The sequence below is a fragment of the Mauremys mutica genome, chromosome 3 (assembly GCF_020497125.1).
Source record: "Mauremys mutica isolate MM-2020 ecotype Southern chromosome 3, ASM2049712v1, whole genome shotgun sequence".
Classification (NCBI taxonomy): Eukaryota; Metazoa; Chordata; order Testudines; family Geoemydidae; genus Mauremys; species Mauremys mutica.
In genome coordinates, this window is record NC_059074.1 from 185413140 (window position 1) to 185433666 (window position 20527).

General features: G+C 49.5%; 1 protein-coding gene across 6 annotated transcripts in view; it reads right to left on the bottom strand.

The window, feature by feature from the left end:
• CCDC88A (coiled-coil domain containing 88A) overlaps positions 1-20527 on the bottom strand; it is a 368487-nt gene that overhangs the window by 164526 nt on the left and 183434 nt on the right. The gene's annotated exons all lie outside the window — the stretch shown is intronic.

A 20527-nucleotide genomic window follows, 5' to 3' on the forward strand; every position in this document is an offset into this window, starting at 1 on the left:
ATGTGAAGATATGAATTCATGACCATGTCGTGGCCCTGCAGATGTCTTGAATTGGAATCTGCACAAGGAATGCTGCTGACAAAGCCTGGGCCTTTGTAGAATGGGCTGTAACAATGGCCAAAGGCAGAACTTTCGTCTTCTCGTAGCACGTCCTGATGCAGGCTGAGATCCTCTGGGATGATACCAGCAAATCTTTTATCCTGTCCACCACTGCTATAAAGAGCCATGTCGTCTTGCGGAAGGGTTTAGTCCAATCGATATAGAAGGCTAGTGCCCGCCTAACATCTAAGATATGCAGCCAACGTTCCTCGTCTGATCTGTGAGGCTACAGAAATAAAGGCAGGAAGAAAAATGTCCTGGTTGTTATGGAACTGTGACACCACCATTGGCAGGAAGAACTGGGGGTGGGGGGGAACTCTAGGACCTTGTCCTTGAAGAACACCATGTAAGGGGGTTCTGAAGTTTGGGCTCTAATTTTGGAGACCCTTCTGGCCAAGGTAATTGTCACTAGGAAGGCTACCTTCCATAAGAAGAGCAGCAGCAAACAAGATGCCAACAGCTCAAAGCGGGGGTCCTGTGAGCCTTGACAGTACCAGATTCAAGTCCCATGGGGGAATTGAGTCGCAAAACTGAGGGTACAGTCTTTCCAAGGCATTAAGGAACCTGACTGTTATCTCGTGCAAGAAGACTGATTTACCGTGGACCAGAGGGTGGAAGGCCGAGATGGCAACCAGGTGGACCTGGATTGACGATAGGGTCAGACCCTGGTACTTCAGGTGGAGTGAATAGTCCAAGATGGACTAGCCGACCAAGATGGGGAAAGACCCTATCAGAGGTCCAACAAGTGAAGTGCTTCCACTTGGCACAATAGGTTGCCCTGGTAGAGGGTTTTCCCCTACCCAGTAAAACTTGCTGGACCCACTCCAAGCAGGCCTGCTCCCAAGGGTTCAGCCATGCAGCAGCCAAGCCATCAGATGCAGGGACGCAAGGTTTGGGTGAAGCAACCAACCTTGGTTCTGCGAGATCAAGTGGGAGCTCTAGTAGGGCTGCTACCAAAAGGTCCAGAAGCATGGTGAACCAATCAAGATAACCCTTGCCTTGTCCTTTTTGTGATCTTTAAGAGGACCCTATGGACCAAGGGTGCTGGGTGGGCAGGCATACAGCAGTCCCCCTGTCCACAAGGGCAGGAAGGCGTTAGATAGGGAGCCCTGGCATCGAGAAAAACTGCAGGCATCTCCTGTTCTGTCTGGAAGCGAACAGGTCCACCAGGGCAGTCCCCCACCTCTGGAAGATGGAGCTGACAACCAAACGGGTGCAGGGACCACTCATGGTGAGAGGAGAAGGACATGCTGAGGAGATCCACCAGTGCATTCCGGGCCCCCGGGAGGTGTGACGCCTTGAGGTGAATGGCATATTCCATACAGAAGTCTCACAATCAAAGAGCCTCCTGACACAGGGCTGAGGAGCGAGCTCATCTTTGTTTATTGATGTAGAACATCGTGGCCATACTGTTTGTCAAGATCTGTACCACTCTGCCTGATAGGTAGGGAAGGAACATCTAGCAGGCCAAGCATATCATCCTGAGTTCCCTGACATTTATGTGAAGGGAGAGATCCTCCTGGGACCAGAGGCCCCGAGTACAGAGACTGCCAAGGTGGGCTTCCCACCTCAGGTCTGAAACGTCTGAGACAAATGTCACCAACAGGTATGGGGCAGTGAAGGGGACTCCGTTCATCATCATCCGCAGTTCTGTCCAGCAAGTCAGTGATGTCAGAACATTTGATGAAATTGTGAGAACCAAGTCCAAGTGGTGTCTGCTGGGGGAGTAAACTGACACCAGCCACATCTTCAGAGGTCTGAGATGCAGCCATGCATACTGCACCACATAAGTACATGCTGCCATGTGGCCCAGCAGCTTGAGGCATACTCAGGCTGTTGTGAGCAGATGGGCCTTGATGTGGGCGATGAGTTCTGACATTGCTTGGAACCAGGTCTCCAGCAAGTAGGCTCTGGCCTGAGTAGAGTCGACCGCTGCTCCTATAAACTATTTTCTGAACTGGGATCAGAGTTGATTTCTACTCGTTCATAAGCAGACCCAGCTCTCGATGGGTGGCCTGTACTATGCTGACGCTGTAATACACATGAGCTTGTGAACTGGCTTTGACTAGACATGGATAGATCTGCATGCCTCGACGTCTCAGGTAAGCTGCCACCACTGCTATGCACTTTGTGAAAACCATTGGGGCTGACAAGAGACCGAAGGGGAGTGTGGTGAATTGATAGTGGCGCAGTATCACCACGAACCGGAGGAATCCCCTGTGCCCACAAAAGATTGAGATGTGGAAATAAGCATCTTTTAAATTGAGGGTGGCATACCAGTCTCCCAGATCCAGGGCGGGAATGATGGAGGCCACAGAGACCATGCAGACCTTCAACTTTTTGAGATATTTATTGAGTCGACGCAGGTCTAGGATGGGCCTGATGCCCCCTTTGGGATTAGGAAATATCAGGAGTAAAAACCCCTTCCTTCTCAGACCTCGAGGAACTTCCTCTATGGCCCCCACAAGCCGGAGGGCTTCCACCTCCTGGACAAGGAGCTGCTTGTGAGAAGGGTCCCTGAAGAGGGATGGGGTTGGGAGGTGTGACGGGGAGGATGGATGAAAACTGCCACAGTGTTGAGCACCGAATGGTCCAAGGTTATTTATGACTGTAAGCCGGGGCGTCCTCCGCTACCGCCGGCGGCGGCGGCGGGGGGGGTGTCCGTGGCACGCCCCTCAGGCAGGGGCGTCGGCAGGAGCCTCCCGTGGGCCCCTCTCGTAGGGGAACGCTGGCAAGTGTCCACGACGCGCTCCTCAGGCAGGGGAACACTGGCAAATGCCCACAGTGCGCCCCTCAGGCAGGGGGACGCCGGTAGCAGTCTCTAGCGTGCCCCTCAGGCAGGGGGACGCTGGCAAATGTCCACAGCGTGCCCCTCAGGCAGGGGGACGCTGGCAAGTGTCCACGGCGCACCCCTCAGGCTGGGGGACGCTGGCAAGTGTCCACAGCGCGCCCCTCAGGCAGGGGAACGCTGGCAAATGTCCACAGCGCGCCCCTCAGGCAGGGGGACGCTGGCAAGTGTCCACGGCGCGCCCCTCAGGCAGGGGGACGCCGGTAGCAGTCTCTAGCGCGCCCCTCGGGCAGGGGAACGCTGGTAGAAGTCCCTAGCGTGCCCCTCTAGCAGGGGAACGCTGCTAAATGTCCAGATCCACGAACCTCCGGCTCGGTCGGATAGACCGCGGCAGGCAGCTCCGGCTCCGCGGGGGTTGCCGGGTCCTCCACCTCCCCGGAGTCAGCAGCTAGGTCGGGCGGAAGCGGCTCGGCGTCAGCGTTTGCCTCCGTCCGTGATGCCGCCCCCCCGGAGCAAAGGGCCCTGCCCTTTGTACTCCCCGCTCTGCCCCTCCCATAGCTGGGGACGGGGCGAACGCGCCCTGACCCCGCCCCCTCCGGCGGAGAACGCGGCGCGTCCCGGTCCGGCTCGGTAGGGGGCCACCCCGGCTCCCTACAATGACCATGCAGTACGGAAAGGAAACAAGTGGTCCAAAACCAAAAGAGGGCATGGATCCTGGGTCAAGTCCGATATGCCGTCCTCGGGCACACTCTCAAAAGGCCTGCCTTGAGCGACTGGGGTATCTTCCTGAGCCCAATTGGGGAACCAAGGACGACCAAGTGGGATATCAGTGCTTATAACCTCTCCCTTTTTTTCTTATAGGGTTTGTGCCTAGGATGACCTGAGAACCAGGGAGGCAGCTGCAGCCGGAGTGTCTTCTGGAGGCCAGAGCCATGTACAGGCCCAAAAAGTGTGGAGTGGCCTTAAAGTCCTTCAGGCTATGCAGCTTAGTGTACGTCTGCTTCAAGAACAAGGGGAGGTCTTGGACCGACTGCTGCACCTCGTGAAAGACCCGATGATTACAGCCACAAATTGTGACACATAAGACACCGCCCACGCCATTGACGCCAGCTGCCGAATCAGCCGCATCTAAGGCAGCCTGAAGTGAGGCTCTGGCCACTGACTTGCCTTCCTCCAGGATGGCCAAGAATTCCTGACTTGACTCCCGAGGCAGGGAGTCTTTAAACTTGGCCATCGAGTCCCAAATATTAAAAACATATCTCCCCTGCAATGCCTGCTGGTTGGAGAAACGAAGTTGTAGGCTAGCTGTTGAATACACCTTTCTACTAAACAAATCGAGCCTCTCTGCATCCTTATTTTTAGGGGTCACACTCACTTGTCCCTGTCTATCCCGCTCATTTGCAGCCAAAACCATCAGGGACCCAGTGGAGGGTGAGAATACATGTATTCAAACACCTTGGCCAGGACATAATATTTCTTCTCTGTCCTTTTCAAGGTTGGGAGCAGGGAAGATTGGATCTGCCACAGTGCCCTAACCAGTTTCAGCACCCCTTTGTTTACTGGTAGGGCCACTTGTAGGGGGCGACTGCAGTCAAAATGTCAAACAGGCTGTCTGTGGGTTCCTTGAGCTCCTCTACCTCTAGCTTCAAGTTTGCAGTGACCCGCTTGAGGAGCTCCTGGTTAGCCCTTAAGACATCCAGTGGCAGCAGGTTGGCAGGCCCCGTGACTGCCTCATCTGGGGATGATAAGGAAGAGGCCAACACTGTAGGAAGGGCTGGTTCCTCCTCCAATGCCAAGGCTGCCTCCTCTGGTACTGCTGGGGTCTCGGTACTGGGATCGGAGTCCAAATTGGGGTCGGGGTTCACCTCTTGGAGACCACCGAGAACGACAGCGAGGAGTAAGGTCCCGGCATCACGGGTTCCAAAATTGCCAGTGCGCTGGCCACTGCTTCCGTGGCCAAGCACCCACAGATTGTCCTGCATCAAAATCCAGCATGTAATGCTGATGTCAGTGCCTACTCAGGGGAGGGATGGATTCGTCCCCAGACTCTGACAAGGATTCCTCTATTGGAGATCATGATGGAGCCATTGCCATGTCCCCCTATCAGCTGTGATGGGGAGCCGGGGAACAACAGTGGGTCGGAGATCAGTACCGTGAAGTCAGTGACTGGGAAGCTGGTGATCGGTGCCGTGAAGGTGGAGATCAATGTTGCAAAGCCGGAGACTTGCGTCAGGTTGGAGACCACTGAGGTGGGCCCATGGAGGGTTTCCCTCTGGAGGGGGCCATCTTCGATGATTCCGAGGGAGTCATTAAGGTTCTTGGGGCATATGCATCATTGGAAGAGACATTAAGTCCCTTGCCGCCTGGAAAGTCTCTGGTGTTGATGGGGCTTGTAGGTGGAGGATGCCCTGATCACTCCCAGAATTTGGTGGTGGGTCCCAGACTGAGCTCAGTACCCTAGGTGGTGTTGCCGCTGCCAACCATGGCTCTGGAGAAGACGAGTGGCTCAGCATGGTTCTCACCTCATCAACCGTCCCCTGCCTATCCCTCTGTGGCACTGGGGAGTGCCCTTTTTGGCACACTGTTTTTTGTGCCTCTTCCTTGGCACAGGGGATGGAGAGCAGTGTCAGGAAGGACAGTGCCAGGGGAGCCCTCCGCACTGAGGCTGATATTCTCGGCATCAAATTGGAGTGGCACAGTTTCAAGGCCGATCTAAGTGTCACTTCCATTAACAGAGCCTTCAAACCAATGTCCTGTTCTTAAGTGTGTGACCTGAAGCCCTTTCAGATCTTGCACCTGTCCCTGATGTGAGCTTCCCTAAGGCACTTTAAGCAGCTCATATGCGGATCACTCGCTGGCATGGCAGGCAGCGCACTGTTTGAAATCCAGGGACTGGGGAATGCCCTGTCCCTAGGGCAACATCCTGAAATGGGACACATATCTATCTAAGTAACTATAGGTAACTACTAACACTGAACTATATACAAAGAACAAGGACGCTTGCAATCCAAGAGATATTCCAACAACCGTCATGAGCGGTAAGAAAGAACTGAGAGGACACAGGGCCGGCGGCACCCTTTATACCAGCACATAAGCGTGGGACTCCACGAGGTGCTAGGACCGGCCCCCCTACAGATACCGCTAAGGGAAAAATCTCCAGCAACAGTGCACATGGCGTGCACATACCAAACATGGAATCGATATGAGCAAGCACTCGAAGTAGAATCTAGGAGGTGGTTGAAGCCAGAAATGCTTCCTGGAAGCCAGGGATGTATACAGGCCCAAGGAGTGTGAAGTGGCCCTCAAATCCTTGAGGCCATGCAGCCTGGCGTCTGTTTGTTCAGATAACAACACATTTCCCTCAAAGAGGTGGTCATGGACAGACTGTTGAACCTCTTGGGAGAGGCCAAACGATTGCAACCACAAACAACACTTCATTGCCACTGTCGCCACTGGTCTGGCAGCTGAATCAGCCACATCTAGGGCTGCCTGGAGGGAGGCTCTGGACCCAGTTTTACCCTCCTCCAGGATGGCCCAGAACTCCTGCCTTGACTCTTGCGGCAGGGAGTCTTAAATTTGGCCAGAGTCCCACAAATTAAAATCATATTTCCTGAACAAGGCCTACTGGTTTAATATGCAGAGATGGAGGCTGCCTCTTGAATAAACTTTCCTCAAGAATATGTCCAGTTGTTTAGCCTCCTTATTTTTTGTGATGGCACTGGGTTGGCCTTGCCTGTCCCTCTCATTTGCAGCCGACACCACCAGGGAGCCAGGATATGGGTGGGAATATAAGAACTCAAACCCTGACGCCCAGACATGCTTTTTCTCCACTGTTTTTGACAAGGGAGGATGGGGTCAGCCTAAAGGTTTTAACTGGACCCAACATTGCTTTTTTGACTGGGAAGGGCCTTCCTGGAGGAAGTTGCAGTGGCCAAAATGTCCACTAGGCTATGATTAGACCCTTTCATGTTTCTTGTGCCTCCTCCTCGGCACCGGAGAAGGCAAGTGGTGCCAGGCAGTACACGATGCTGGAGGCACACTTCACACTGAAGCTGAAGTACTTGGCACTGATTTGGAGAGGGATGGCTCTGAAGATGGTCTAAGAGCCACCTCCATTAGTAGAGCCTTCAGTTAATGTCTCTGTCTTTTTAAATCCTTGGCCTGAAGCCCCTACAGATCCTGTACTTATCTTTGATGTGAGCTTCCGCAAGGCACTTCAGACAAGCTGAATGCGGATCACTCACTGGCATGGGTTTGCCGGAGCTGGAGCACTGGAGACTGGAAAGTTGGAGACTGGGGCATGCCTAGTCCCTGGAACGAAGTCCCACAAAGGCTGGGACAACTACCTACACTAATCAGAGGGGTAGCCATGTTAGTTTGGATCTGTAAAAAGCAACAAAGAGTCCTGTGGCACCTTATAGACTAACAGATGAGCGTCTGATGAAGTGGGTATTCACTCACGAAAGCTTATGCTCCAATACGTCTGTTGGTCTATAATGTGCCACAGGACTCTCTGTTGCTTTTTACCTACACTAAAACACTATTTCAACTAGCTAACAAGAGAAAACTATATACAACTGAGAAAGTCCGAACCACTGTGGTAAGAAAGACAACCATCATGAGTGGTAAGAAGGAACTGAGAGGGTGTGGGACTGGTGGCACCCCTTATACTGGCACATGAGCGCGGGACTCCAAGGGTGTTAGAGCTGGCCCTACGGATACCACTAAGGGAAAATCTCCGGCAATTGTGCATATAGGCGCACACACACATAGCATGGAATCGACATAAGCAAGCACTCAAACAACAACAGGTACAAGTTAGTAACAGTTTCTTTCAAATGACCGCACATGTTCATTCCACTTCAGGTGAACTCACAAGCTATATGATCTGGAGGTGGGATTGGAGTCTGCCTGAATGATTGAAGGACTGCTCATCCAAATCTGGCATAATTTCTAGATTGCTGAGAGATGGCATAAGGAAGGTATGCACTGGAAATCAAGTTGCAGCTGTACAAATGTCGAGAATAAGTTTCTGGGCTATTAAGCCTGCAAGAGTTGTGTAACATCTGGTTGAATGCATTAGTATCCTGTTTGGAGGAGTTACATTGGCCATGCTGTAGCACAAATGTATACAAGAAGAGATCCACAATGAGATTCTCTGAGAAGAGACCAGAAGTCCCTTCATCCTGGCTGCAAATACCATGTATAACTGTGAAAATTATCTAAACACGTTAGTCCTAACCAAGTAAAACGCTAATGCTCTCTTAACATCTAATGTATACAGTCTTTCCTCATCCTTATGAGCAAGAGGTTTCGGGAAGAACGTTGGTAAATATACTGCCTGACTGATGTGAAAGTGAGACACCACTTTGGTGAGAAACTTTGGATGAGGGGGTAGGTTTACTTTGTCCTTGCAGAAGACTGTATTTGAAGGTCCAGACACTAGAGCATGTAATTCACCAACTCTCCTGGCCAACCTGATTACCACCAAAAGGCTACCTTCATTGAGATATGGAGTCATGAACAGGCAGCTAACAGGGAGGATCTATTAGCTTTGCTAATACCAGATTTAAGTCCCCCAAGGGGGAATAGAATCCAGTTCAGATCCTTCAAAAACCTGACTGACAAGGGATTGAATACCAACTGGAAGGTAGAAAGTTAATATATGGAGATATACCTATCTCATAGAACTAGAAGGGGACCCTGAAAGGTCATTGAGGCCAGCCCCCTGCCTTCACTAGCAGGACCAACTACCGATTTTGCCCCAGATCCCTAAGTGACCCCCTCAAGGATTGAACTCACAACCCTGGGTTTAGCAGGCCAATGCTCAAACCACTGAGCTATCCCTGTTGAGATAGCTGCTAGATGGACCCTGATGGAACTAATGGCCAGACACTGCTGCTTCTGCTATAACAACCAGCACAGCACGTGTATTGCTGTAGACCAGGGAAACTTCTTTCTGTTGGGGCCAGACAGAGAATCTCTTCCACTGGGTCAAGTGAGTATGCCTAGAGGGTTTTCTACTATTCAACAGCACATCTTGCACCCCCTTTGAACAGATATCCTTCTGAGGTGTCAACCACAGAGCATCCACGCTGTCAGGTGAAGGAGCTCTAGGTTGCAATGGAGGAAGATACCATGGTCCCATGAGATCCTGTGGTAGTGTCAAAGAACCGTATCTGAGAGGCTCAACAGAGTGGAAAACCAGTATTGGAGAGGCCATGCTAGTGCTATGAGCATAGGTGCCAATTCTGTGAGTGCTCTGGGGCTGGAGCACCCAAGGAAAAAAAATATCGGGTGCTCAGCACCAACCAGCCACAGCTGTTTGGTGGCTGGGGAGTGGCTTGGGGGTTGTGGTGAAGAGCAGTGGGTGGGAGTCTCAAGGAGGGAGTAGAGCGAGAGTGGGACCTTGTGGGGAGGGGCAGAGCGGAGATGGGAAGAGGAGGAGCAAGGGCAGGGCCTTGGGGGTGGGGTGGAGTGGGTCTCAGCCTGGAGGTGAAGCTTGTCCATCCAGGGTAAAAGGGAAGTATTTGAGGGAGATCCTGAACTGTGACCTGCTTGTGAACAAAACTGATGAGACTTCCTGTTGATTTTGATTGCAAATAGGTTATGTGGGGATCTCCCACAGTTGGAAAACAAACCTGGTTACATCTGGGCAAAGAGACCACTCACACTGGCTGCTGAAACACCTGCTCAACTGGTCTGTCAGACAGTTTTGTACACTCAGAAAGTGGGAGGCCTTGAGGTGGATTAAGTTGTTGATGCAAAGTCCCACACTAGAACTGCCTCTCAGCATAGCAGAGTCAACAGGGCCCCTCCATACCTGTTCACTCAAAATGTGACAGCTGTATTATCTGTAAGCACTAACAATTTCTTTCCCTGTTTATATGGGGAAGGAAATCAGGACAAGCTAGTCAAATAGTTCTCAATTCTGTTACATTTATGGGGAGAGTTAAATCCTGGGCAGACCACAGACCTTGAGTCTGCAGGAATCCCAAGTGGTCCCCCAACCTTGAGCAGAAGTGTTTGTAACTAAGGTCAAAGTAGGTTGAGAAGGGGCAAATGGCTGGGACAGTACCCCAGTCCAGAGAGGCTAAAATTCATGTAAGCACCCAAACTACCATGTCCAGATGATGATGACTCATGGAGTACCCTAAATTCATCCATCCTCACAGCCTCCTGAGATGAAGCCTGGCACACCAAACCATGGAAGTCTGAGGCATGCCCCAGAAGTCTGAGGCAATTTTGTACTGTTGTGGTAGGATGGGCCTTCAGATCTAAAGAAATGGTCAGCATCATCTGAAACGTGGTCTATAAAAGGAAATCCTTGACTTCCATAGAACACAAGACTTCTCCTATGAACTCTATCCTTTGTACAGGTGACAGAGTTGACTTTTCCTTGTTGATGAGCAATCCCAGTGTGGCCATGAGCAACCTTCGGCACACTACACAGCACTTGCCCCTTGGCCCCGTCGTTCAGTTAGGGAAACACTTGAACTCCTGATTTTCCCAGGAACGCTTCCACTACTCCTATGCACTTTATGAACACGTGAGAGGCTCCAGACAAGCCAAAAGGGAGGACTGTAAACTGGTAATAGGAGTGGTTGACCAAAAACCTAAGGTATTTCCTGTGGCTTTGATGTTTTGCCACATGGAAATGTGTGTCCTTTAAGTCAAGGGCAGCATACCAGTCGTCAGGATCAAGGGAGGGAATAATGGAAGCAAGTGTGACCAAGCAAATCTTTACTTCCTTTAAATATTTGTTGAGCTGTTGAAAATCTAGTATAGGTGTCAGACCTCCTTTTGCTTGTGGTATGAGGAAGTAACAAGAATAAAACTCCTTCCCTCTGTGAAGTGAGGGAACCTCCTCTATGGCTTCCAACCAGGGGACAGAATGAAAGTCTTAAGGAGAACTTCCTCGTGAGAGTGCTCCCTTGGAAAAAGCGATAGGGAAGAAGAGTGGGAAAGGGATGTGTGTGGAAATAAACTGAAGGGTGTATCGCAATTCCACCATTATGTAAGACCCACTAGTCTATAGTGATGTGGATCTAAATACTTAGGAAGTGAGACAGCCTGCTGGAAAACACTGGGGTAGGAGAAGCTAGCAGTGTCCTTAACAAACACATCAAAATGGCTCCTTGGAGTTTCCAGGCTGTCTGGACGAGCTGGCTGCTGCTAAAGAAGTAGGTGAGGGTGGACTCCTCCTATAACTCTTGCTTTTCTTTCTGGATTGGTCTTGGTGGCAAGGAGTAAACGAAGCACACTGATGTGGCTTCTGGGGATGGAACTGTTTCTTGTTTAGGACAGGTGTATAAATGACCAAAGACTTGAGTTTACCACTAGAGCCTTTAAGGCTATGCATCTGAAGAAGTGGGTTTTTTACCCATGAAAGCTTATGCCCAAATAAATATGTTAGTCTTCAAAGTGTCACCAGACTCCTCATTTTTGTGGATACAGACTAAGATGGCTACCCCTCTGATTTAAGACTACGCAGCTTTTCATCGGTCTGTTCTGAGAAAAGTATTGGACCCTCAAAAGAAGATCCTGGACAGTCTATTGGACCTTCTGAGAAAGATCCAATGACTGGAGCCATGAACATCCATGCATTGTAATGGCTGATGCCATCGCTCTTGCTGCAGAATCCGCAGCATCCAAAGCAGATCCAGCCTGAAGTGAAGTCCTAGCTACTAACTTTCCCTCTTCCATCATAGCAAGAAATTCCTGTCTTGCTTCCTCTGGCAACTTGTCCATAATTTTTAATTGTCCCCGAGATTTAAATCATAGAGCCAGCAATGCCTGCTGATAAGCAATCTTGAGCTATAGCCCAGCTGTTGAATAAAGTTTCCTGATAAAGAGATCGAGCTTCTTTGCATCTTTTTGGGTTAGATGCTTGCTGACCCTGGCACAGTCTCTCTTTGAAGGCTGAGACACCAAGAACTCACTGGGGGTTGAACATTTTTTATACCCAACCCCCTACTGGGTCTTTGGTGGTCTCAGCTGTCACAGAGACAGTTCTTTTAGCTGTGGGAGGTAGGGAAGATGGAGCATGCCACAGCATTTTAGCAAGCTCCATAATAGCCTTGTTAATGTAAGTGCCAATCGAAAAGGCCCCACAGATGTCAAGATATCGACCAATCTGTGAGACCTTTCTTGAACCACTGCACCTGAATATCTAAGGTGAAAGACATTCTATTTAGGTGCTGGTGGCCCTGTAATTGTCTGGGGGAGGTGAGGAAAAAAGAGTTACCTACCTTTCGTAACTGTTGTTCTTCAAGATGTGTTGCTCATGTTGATTCCATTCTAGGTGTGCGCGTGCCCAGGAGCGCCGTCATCAGAGATTTTTGCCTTAGCGGTATCCGGAGGGTCAGCTTGAGTGCTGTGCTTATGCATCAGTATATTAGGTGCTTCCAGCCCTATGCCTTCTCAGTTCCTTCTTGCCAGCAACTCTGACAGAGGGGCAGGAAGGCAGTTAACGGAATGGACACGAGCAACACATCTTGAAGAACAACAGTCACAAAAGGTAGGTAACCATTTTTTCTTCTTTGAGTGCTTGCTCATGTCGATTCCATTCTAGGTGACTCACAAGCAGTACCCCTGGAGGCAGGCTCGGAGTTCATGGTCGTGCGGCTTGCAACACTGCTCTGCCAAAGGCAGTATTGTCTTGGGCTTGCTGGGTAAGCTCATAATGAGACAAACGTGTGGATCGATGACCATGTAGCGGCCCTACTGATATCCTGAATCAGCACTTGGGCCAGGAAGGCTGCTAACAAACCCCACTCCCTAGTCGAGTGGGTAGACATGGTTGCCAGTGGAGGTACCTTCACCAGGTCATAGCAGTAATAGATGCAGGCCATGATCCAGGATGAAATCCTCTGAGCAGACACTGGGTGACCTTTCATTTTGTCTGCGACCGCAACGAACAACTGCGCTGACTTGTGAAACGGCTTAGTCCTGTCCATGTAGAAGGCTAGCGCCCTCCTGACATCCGGGGCATTCAATTTGCGCTCCTCTTCTGATTTTTGAGGCTTCAGAAAGAAAACCAGTAAGTATATTTCTTGGCTGATATGAAACTGTGAAACTACCTTGGGCAGGAATGCTGGGTGCAGCCACAACTGGACCTTGTTCTTGTAGAACACCGTATAGGGCCTCTCCGAAGTAAGCGCCCTGATCTCAGAGACCCAATGGGCGGACATCATTGCAATCAGGAAAGAAACTTTCCAGGACAGGAGGAGAGGGGAGCAGGAAGCTAGAGGCTCGAAGGGAGGACCCAAAAGCCATGACAGCATGAGGTTCAGGTCCCAGGAAGGGGCAGGATCCCTGACATGTTGGTGTAGCCCTGAGATACAATCTCTAGCACCCTGACGTGCGGGTAGAATTGCATAGTGTAGACCCAAGATACAAGCTCTAGCACCCAACACTCTGAGGTGACCTGTGATCAGGCTAAACGGTAGGGATGAAAATGGTTGAGGAAAGAACGAGGTGAGTTGGGAGCTGACTGGGGTGTCGCTCTCGAACGCACCCTCAAAAGAAACGCTTCTGGCCCCCGTGACCCTTCAGTGGGCTGGGTTGCGCAGGGGAGTAGGAGAAGGAAGGGCAGCAATGACTAACACTCGTGTCTCTCTCCCTTCTCCGTGAAGGCCCCTGTCACGGCTTCCAAGACCTTGGTGGCGGGGGCAACTAGAACTACTTCCTCACAGACTGCGGTGTATGCAGACCCAGCGAGCGAAGAGTGGCCCGAGTGTCCTTCAGTCCGTGCAGCCTTGTGTCAGTCTGCTTGGCAAAGAGACCATTCCCATCAAAGGGAAGATCCTGGATTGAGGTCATTTCCTGGGACAGGCCAGTGGTCTGAAGCCAGGAGCTGCGCCCCATGACCACCGCCGACGCAACCACCCTAGCTGCTGAATCGGCTGCATCCCATGCCATTTGGGCCATCATACCTTTATCCACCAGGACCCCAAATTCCTGGGCCAAGTCCTGGGGCAGGGAGTCCTTGAACTTATGGAAGGAGTCCCATAAGTTGAAGTTGTACCTCCCCAAGAGAGCCTGGTGGTTAGCCACAAGGAACTGAAGGCTGGCCCTTGAATAAATCTTTCTTCCAAAAAAGTCCATTCTCTTGGCCTCCTTATTTTTGGGGGTCGAACTGGTTTGCCCTGTCTGTCCTTCTCATTAGCCATTGAGACGACAAGCGAGCCCAGAGGAGGATGGCTATACAAATATTCAAAACCAGTGGTCAGAACTAAATATTTTTTCTCGGCCCTCTTGGAGGTGAGAGGGTTGGATGAAGGAATTTGCCAAAGGGCTTATGCTATTTTAAGGACCCCATCATATACTGGTAGCACAACACAGGTGGGGGTAGAGGCCGAGAGCACATTAAACAGAGTGTCTGCCTGTTCGGCCATCTCCTCCACTTCCAAGGCCAAGTTTGTAGTCACCCTACAAAGCAGGACCTTATGTTCTTTAAAATGGTCCAGCAGACTGGCACGAGAGGAGCCCGCAACCGCCTCATATGGGGATGAGGACAATGACTGGGTCACCGGGAGAGGCCCTGAGGCATCATCCCCCAGGAGGGAATAGGGTTTCAGGGTGGGCACTTACTCCTTTACCCTGGCCGCCGAGTGTGCCTCATGCACCGAACTGAGTGCTACTAGTTGCTGCTTGGAGGCAACAGCCAAGGAATGGACTGACGGAGGTATCACCATCATAGGCATACCCCATGCGCTCCAGTAGGGCCATTGCACCGGCCACTAGCCTTGCTGCCATGACGGCATTGCGGAGGTTGACGCAGCCTCGGGTGCCCAATCGCACCGGTACTGTCGCGGTGAAGGGCTGAATTCCCTCTCTGTACCAGAGGAATCACCTTCTGGTGACCACAAAGGGACTGTCGAAGCTTGCATCTGACGGCTAACTGTTGCTGCGAGAGACCGGTGCCTCAAGTAGGAGGATCAGTGCCGTGACGGAGACCGCCTCCCACTGTCTGGAAGACAGGGATCTGCACTGAAGAGACAGCCAGTGGGAGGATGATCGGTGCCAGCAATACAGTGACCGATGCCTTTCTCTAGGTGACCCATATCGAGAAGGCAGAGACTGCGAGTACAGTGCTGGTGATCTAGGACATCCCGCAGAAGACAGAGACATGGGGCGTGAAGATCATAGAATCATAGAATATCAGAGTTGGAAGGGACCTCAGGAGGTCATCTAGTCCAGGGGTCCCCAACCTTTTCAGGACCAGGGACTGGTCATGCCTGCGGAGGGAGCGCTCGTCCCGCGGCTCGGGTAGACCTCCCGCAGGCACGCCTGCGGGAGGTCCACTGGGTCGGTTCGCGGCCCGGTTTGTAAGAGGCCACGGTCCGGTACCGGGCCACGGACCGGGGGTTGGGGACCCCTGATCTAGTCCAACCCCCTGCTCAAAGCAGGACCAATCTCCAGATGGATTTTTGCCCCAATCCCTAAATGGCCCCCTCAAGGATTGAACTAACAACCCTGGGTTTAGCAGGCCAATGCTCAAACCATTGAGCTATCTCTATCTCGTCTCCAGAGACTGGCATCATTAGCCCACCCTTTGGGGGAGTCTTTACGGCTGGCTTGCCCTCACCAGAAGCCTTTGCCGTGTCCTGCGCCACACGCAGTGCCGGCAGTGTTGGTAGAGGCCTCTGCTGTTTGGGAAGGCGTCGGCCCTGCCACCAGGCTGGATCTCCTACCGCTACCTGGAGTCGGTGGGGATCCCTTGTGGGGCTAGTGGGCCCCCTGGAGGGCATCTCCATGTGGTTCCAGTGTGGGCTGGTGAGCCAAACTGGATCAGTTGCCCTTCTTGCTTGGTACCAGGGAGTCGTTCTTCGACCTCGTCTTAGGCACCGGTGATGGGGAGCAGTGCTGGGCAGAGCGTGGTGCCGGGGATGCGCTACACACTGAGGCCAAGGTGCTACAGGCAGATTCTGGCCGGGAAGGCTTGGATCCTGGGCAGAGAACAGCCTCCATGAGGAGGGCGCTCAAACAGATGTCTCGCTCTTTCTGAGTTCTGGGATGAAAGTTCTTACAGATGCTACACTGTCCTTCACACGTGATTCCCCCAAGCACTTGAGACATGGGGGTTATTAACAGGCATGGGCCTGTTGCAGTTAGAGCAGGGCTTAAAAACCAGAGACCAGGGCATGCCCTACCTGGGGCAAAGTCCTCGCTGGGTCTCTATGTCTAACTACTCTACTTAACAACTACTTACTAACTACTGTAAACAAACTATTTACAAGGCCTTAAGGCTCGAAGACTGAAGTAGAAGAACTGCTAACCCTTGCAAGGCAAGGGAAAGGCACTCTGACTAACCACCACAGGCGGTAAGAAGGAACTGAGAGGGCATAGGGCTGTCAGCACCTAATATAATGACACATGAGCGTGGCACTTAAGAGGGTGTCACAGCCGACCCTACAGATACTGCTAAGGCAAAAATCTCTGACGGCCACGCATGTGGGCGTGCACACACCTAAAATGGAATCGACATGAGTAAGCACTTGAAGAACCTGCCTCACTGGCCAACTGCCTCCTCACTGGAGGACCACCCCTGGACCGGGGGAGCTGGAGTTTCTCTCAATTCTTGCAAGGAGGGGGAGGGTTCACCAGAGCACACTGTTCATGTTTGGTACCGATCCCAGCACCAGGAATAGCTTCCTGTTGCTCTTGATGGGGAGGATTTTTATGACTACTAGAAGAAATAGAACAGAAAGGCCATGGGTTCTAAAATGGCTATTGGTATGGTCTCAGAGCCCAATTCCTTCCAGACCACAGGTCTCTACCAGTTGGCCAAGACGGAACTTCTGCTGGGTAACCAAATGGAAGGGAATGGTAACAAATATGATGCAGTCGCAATATGTACAAGCTGACTTCCAACTCAGAGGATGAACCAGATTCATCTGACCAAGGAGGAACTGGGGATCAATGCCGGAAGTCTGGAGAAGGTGGCACTGGGTGAGATCATCACCAGTTTGCCTCTGATATGACATCATACGAGGAAGTACTAGAGTGTCCACCACTTCCCACTGTACTGGATGCTGAACTGCAGCAGATGGCAAATCCTAAAAGCAACTGTTAGTTCTAAATGGGATGATTCTTGAATGCCCAGCTAAACCGGTACCAAGAGACTCTATAGATTGCGTGCCACTGTATATACGTCAGGTGTTGATGGCACCAGAACAGATTCTTGCTGCTGCTAAGCCAATGAAGACTGCACTGCTGAGCCAGATGGTGCCACCTTAGGGATTGGTCTCAACTGGGCCAGTACCTGGCCTGCAATCAATGACCCTGCCTGAGCAGTTATCTGCACTGGGGAGGTACCTCAGCCTCAAGTGCACTCTACCTTGCTTGCCAGCATGTCTGACGGACTTCAGTGACAGGGACCTCTATCTTCTGGATACTGAGTCCTTTGATGCCATCTTCCGATGCCTTTTCCTCCATACCAGAGAAGGAATCTGGTGTTGAGAGTCTGGCAAAACAGGAGGAGTGTTCCTAACCAAATCAAATATGCTCAGTATACATTCCAAAGCAGCGGGCTCTGAGGGTGGGAACAGGGCTGCCTCCATCAGGTATTTTAGTCTGAACTCTCTGTCCATTTTTTAGTTCTGGGCTTAAAGTCCCTGCAGATTTGGCACCTGAGCCTCTCCTAGGTACTTCAGACACCTGTAGTGCGGGTCACTAATTGGCACTGGCTTCTTGTAGGCGCTGCAGGACTTAAAGCCGGGGGACTGAGGTATGCCCGACACCATCTACTGCTACCCAAATGGTGGGAACCAAAAAATACAAAAGAAGTACGCCAATAAAGGAAAGCCACTACTAAACTTAACTCTTAATAAGTACCAACTATATCAAGATGTAAAACGAGGAAATTTGTAGTAGCAAGATAAAACGTTCCAACAACTGTCATGGATGGTAAAGACGAAATGAGCGGGATTGGGAGTGGCTCTGCCCTTTACATAATCACTCAGCAATGCAAGGCAGCAGAGGGTGCATACGCCATCCCCCAGGTAACACTGAGGGAAAATTTTCCAACAACACTGCAATGGCTGTGCACAGACCTGACGTGGAATGGACATGTGCAATCACTCAAAGAAGAACCTACATTACAATATAGTTAAGGCTGAGAGTACCTATCAGTAATGAAAGAAGTAGAAAATATTCCAGGTACATTGTGACAGTCCCAAAAACAAGCATTACATGCTCAGGAAATTCAGAGTTAAACTTACAAAAAAATCCAAACGTAGTAAGATATGGAAATGCACAATTAAGACACTCAAACAACTTGAACTCTGCACTGTAATATTACCATGAAATAACTGGACAACGATGATTGATGCAGATAACTGCTTGTGGTTCTGAATCAGATGGAAATAATTTTTAAAACCACTTGATTTTTTTCCGGGTCGATAAAAATCAATGATTTAAATAAACTGCTTTTTGAGTAAAAAAAACCTATCTAAAGGTAATTTTAATTAAGATATCTTTGTGATATAGTGTATCTCATCATGGAATAGGGATTATAAATTCTAATTCTATAATATGAGACAATATATTCATGTAATGTTTATGAAAAGTTAGGTAAATTAGTTCCAATAGTTCGTGGATTAGGGACCCAATTTTATGGAGTTCCAGGGGCTTCTGTATAGATTATTTAGGTTAATCTTTCTATCTACCCAATGGGACTCAGTGCTCAGTCTAGATGATACCATCAGAGATGCTTAGTTTTGCAGTTCTCAAACTGTGGATTTGTCTCTCCAGAGATAACATGCTTGTTAACAGCAAAAAATGTTTTTAAATAAATAGATAGAGATGAGAAATAACAGACCTCAACCCTATTGTCCCTCTGCAAATTTGCGTACACAGAGTCAATCCCTTACCTCTATCTAAAAGTGAAAAGTTTCAAAAAGTTCAATCAATAGATGATTGTTGGGGCGGAATAGATCTGGACAAGGAGAAGAAGTCTGGGGATAAATGTGAAAAGGGAGGGTCAGGCAGTAGAAACAAAAATGAAACTGTTTGAGCAGCATATTCCAGAAGTCTTTCCGAGTTCTTTCTGAGTGTAGCCTTCATTGATTTGAGATCTACCATACCATTCTCTCACTAGAAGGGAAAACCTATAATGGCAGCAGGCTGTAAAAGAGACCCAGTTTGGGAATATTTTAATGAAGTTCCTCTACCTGTGGGTAAGACAGGCATGTGTGCAAAACACAAACAGTGCAACAAAGAAATGCAAGCTCTCATTGCCAGAATGAAACAACATCATGAGAAGTGTTCCTTCTCAGGAGGAAGCTGCATTGAAGATGATAAAAGGAACATGTCTGAACATGCAGGATCTTCAGGTTGGTAAACTTTTTTATTTCATACTTCTTTCTTAAGGACTGCCTGTCTTCCTTCTGGACTATTCTTCAATTTTCTTGTTTGAGCAAAAAATATAGTTGTTACTCTCTGGTACTATCATTTTAGATGCAGTTGTGATAAAAAATAAATAGCTGAAATAGGCAGATCTTCCTTTTACAATTTCATCTTTAAAGCAGTACTGAGTGTCAGTGAATGCAATAAGTAATACTAAATGAGCAGTATGGCAATAATAATTAAATAACTGCATTGGCCTATTTTGTTTAGGAGAATCCATCCTCAACATACACGATTCTGAAGACTATCCACCTTTAAGATCACCATCATTTTCTATAATTTCAGAGTTATCTGCCAATGATAGTGTTTCAGTCACACCATGTATGTCACATAGCCACAGTATATCACCTGTAGCAAAAAGAAAAAAAAAACCTCCATCATCCAGAAACAATCACAGATAAGTTTGTAATAATAATAATAATAATAATGTAATTGGAGATATACCAATCTCCTAGAACTGGAAGGGACCTTGAAAGGTCATTGAGTCCAGCCCCCTGCCTTCACTAGCAGGACCAATTTTTGCCCCAGATCCCTAAGTGGCCCGCTCAAGGATTGAACTCACAACCCTGGGTTTAGCAGGCCAATGCTCAAACCACTGAGCTATCCCTCCCCCCAGGTGAAAAGAACCCGCAGATTACAAAAAGAGGTAATTGATGAAAAAACTGTCCCTTTTTTTTATGCAACAAACTCTTCTTGCTGAATAATTGAAAACCCACACTTCTAACATGGTTCAGTCATTAAGACCAGGATACAGTCCACCCAAAAGAGCAGATGTTGCAGGCAAATTGTTGGATAAAGTGTATGAAAGAGAAATTGAGCAGTGTGCAAAAGGTCTAGAGGGTAAAATTGTTAACCTGAGTCTTGATGGGTGGAGCAATGTCCAGAATGATCCCGTTCTATGTGCTCGTGTGACAACAGAAGAAGGGAATGTCTTCCTTACAGAAACAATTGATACATCAGGACATGCACACACAGCAGAATACTTACAAGAAGCAGCAGTAAAAGCTATGAAAAAAAATTTAGATGTCTAGTATGCAGCCTGGTCACAGACAATGCTGCAAATGTATCCAAAATGAGAAGAAATTATTTAGAAGAGAGTCCCAAGCTAACAACATACGGTTGCACTTCTTAGCCAAAGACTTCAGTCTTCCAGAAATAAAGGCTAATGTTGAAATTGCAAAATACTTCCGTAACAAACACTTTGCAGCAGCTGCTCTGAAAAAAACT